This window comes from Schistocerca serialis, chromosome 3, assembly GCF_023864345.2.
Source record: "Schistocerca serialis cubense isolate TAMUIC-IGC-003099 chromosome 3, iqSchSeri2.2, whole genome shotgun sequence".
NCBI classification, from domain to species: Eukaryota; Metazoa; Arthropoda; class Insecta; order Orthoptera; family Acrididae; genus Schistocerca; species Schistocerca serialis.
This window is the reverse complement of record NC_064640.1, coordinates 510,018,258-510,021,328: the sequence shown is the minus strand read 5'-3', so window position 1 is coordinate 510,021,328 and position 3,071 is coordinate 510,018,258.

Sequence of the window (3,071 nt, the reverse complement as noted above, 5' to 3'; positions counted from 1 at the left end):
TGAATTTCTTCCGTAACAGACTTCCAGTTGAGCGTCACCATTTTGAGTGGACAACTGTCAACGATGATACCAAGAGACGTATGCCGATTCACTGCAGTAGCCCATGGAACAACCGCGTCGTCAAAACCTCGCAAAGTAAGAAGCCTGCATTTACTTTCATTAAGTGTGCACTTCAACTCCAACAACAGTCATCGATTACAGCTTTCAGTTGAAGTATCTTGGCAAAATTGCGGTGTAGAACCATCACGTCATCCGCGTAAACACGAAGAGTTATAGCCCTCCGGAAAGCGTCAAACGTTTCAGCTGGAGTGCTATCATCCAAAGTTGGGGCCCCAGAGACAACACAAACAAAATCGTTGACAGCGGACTTCCTTGGGACACTCCGCGACGGATAGTTATTGGGAGCGTCCGTTGGCCATTAACAACCGCCGCAACCGAAATACCCGTAAACAGACTTGAGAGCAATCGCCGTGTGCCAGCAGTAAAACCAACTGTCTCCAGAATCCGAAACAAAAAGTCGTGATTTACATGATCAAATACCTTATCAAAGTCTAGCGAAACAAGGGATGGACGTTACAGCAGCAACCGAAACCACGGCACACCATTCGACTATAGGGGTAAGAATGGTACGACCAGGTACATCGGTTTGATGTTTTGCAGCAATCGTCTCCATCAGATCTCACGTCCTACTATTAACTTCCTCGTCACAGTCTTATAATCAATGTTTAACTAAGTAATTGGGGGAAAGCTGTCAGGTGAAGCCAGTCCAGGGCATTTCGGGATTGAAACAACTTTTACCACTTTGAACGAGGTCGGCACTTCTCTACCCTTAGCACTTCATTCAAAAGGGACGTAAAGGTAGCACCCAACAGCGACCAAAAGCGCACGTAAAACTCCTTGGGAAGTTCATCCAGACCCGGGGACTTTTGAGAAGGCCATCCTACAATAATTTTATAAGCTTCCTCAGGCATCTAAGAGGGTTTCACTATGTTCAGGTGTAATTTTCGTATCCAAGATGCTGACTAGTGAGTGTGGGTCGTGAAAGGTTTCACTCAACTAAAATGGTTCAAATAGCTCTGAGCACTGTGGAACTTAACATCTGAGGTCACCAGTCCCCTAGAATTTAGAACTACTTAAACCTAACCTAAGGACATCACACACATCCATGCCCGAGAGATGATTCGGACCTACGACCATAGCGGTCGCGCGGTTCCAGACTGAAGCGCCTAGAACCGCTAGGCCACAACGACCGGCTCACTCAACTCATCGATGTCGTAGATGTCTACATATTATTCGTGTAAGACACGCACTATATCTGCTTGCTCCAATACGATACGTCCAATATTTGTCGTGAGAGAATGACTATAAGCGTGTCGCCGCCGGGTCTGATTCGGAAGCAAATAATATAAGGAAGTCAGTTCTTCCGTCACCAATGAACGTGGCTTGGATCGCATTTTCAACCCTTCCATTTTTATTCCCTTCAAGGTCAAAAATTTTACCTTTAAACGCCTAACATGCGCAATTCGAAGAGGGACGTTATCCCCAGCATCATAAAGTTCACGAAGGATGGAATAGTAATATTCATAAGTTCCCCGAAAGTCTTGCACTTAGGCAGCACAGAAAAGTATCAAAGTTGGACTGAGCCTCGGCCAGCTGTGTCCACCAGTCATGGATGAAAGAGTACATCCCAATTGACCGTAGAGTATTGTCACACACGGCTCGCATCACGTCATCGAGAGAGGGGCCAGGTAGATGAACGACGTTTAACATCCACGGAGTGCGAAACAATTTGACTGATGGTTGTAGTGACAGCACAGTGATCCGTGAAGGAAGTTGGGATGACTTCAACATTAAGAATACAATCGCGCCGGCCGTTTGATAAGTAAAACCTATCTAACCTGCTACTAGAAGTCGCAGTCAAGTGAGTAAATTTAACTAATGTCCCGTATTTACAAATCCAGACGTCTTTAAAGCTTAAGGAGCGGACCCATTTATGTATTTCACGACAGAAATTAAAATGTGGAGATTGGTCTGCAGGACGCAACACACAGTTAAAATCACCAAGCAACAGAATTCACGGAGGACTCTTACGCAACCGATAAATAATTTCCTCTGTATAAAAACGCGAACGATCCACTGCGCGACCAGTGCCAGAAGGGGCATATAAAAGGACCAAGGTAAGATTGTAAAGATGACAATGTATTCCCACGCTAGAATCCAGCATTTCCGCCTAAGCAATAGGAATGCCTTCGCGAAAGAATAAGGCAGTCCCAGCAGAATATTCGGGTGCAACATTAAAGATCATACGAAAACCGGGTTAGGAGAAATGCCTAAATATCACCTCCTGTGGGTAGACTATGTCCGCATGTAAATCATAAATGAGCTGACGGAATGAAGCAAATCGCAATCCTGACTCCACCCGATTAACATCTAAGAAAAGGAACATTTAGGCTTTGGTCATTGATCACAGGTATACAGGGATGTATGGGAATGTACCGAGCAGAGTTAGGTAGACAGCCGAGAGTCAAGGTCCTTGCGGCCGAGCGGTTCTAGGCACTACAGTCTGGAACCGCGCGACCGCTACGGTCGCAGGATCGAATCCAGCCTCGGGCATGGATGTGTGTGATGTCCTTAGGTTAGTTAGGTTTAAGTAGTTCTAAGTTCTAGGGGACTGATGACCACAGATGTTAAGTCCCATAGTGCTCAGAGCCATTTGAACCATTTGAACCATTGCGTTTGACATTCATTTCCTGTATACGACACGAACGCGGTAACCACACACTTGTAAATGTGATGGAATATTGCATCTGACATTCATTTCCACGGAACAAATTCCACTATAGCACTGTAATCTGTGTTGAGTATACCAACGTTCACAACTGACGGTTTTCACATTACTGTAAGGAGTCAATATGTCCTTTAGAAAGTTGTCATCACTCGAACATTGGTAAAGTCAATTTCAGCATCTGCGAATGACACCATACTAACGGAACTATTGCGATGCTTGAACGGGCCTTCAGAACTATGTCGAGACAGTAATTTTCCAACGTGAAAAGGAGCCATAAATTTCG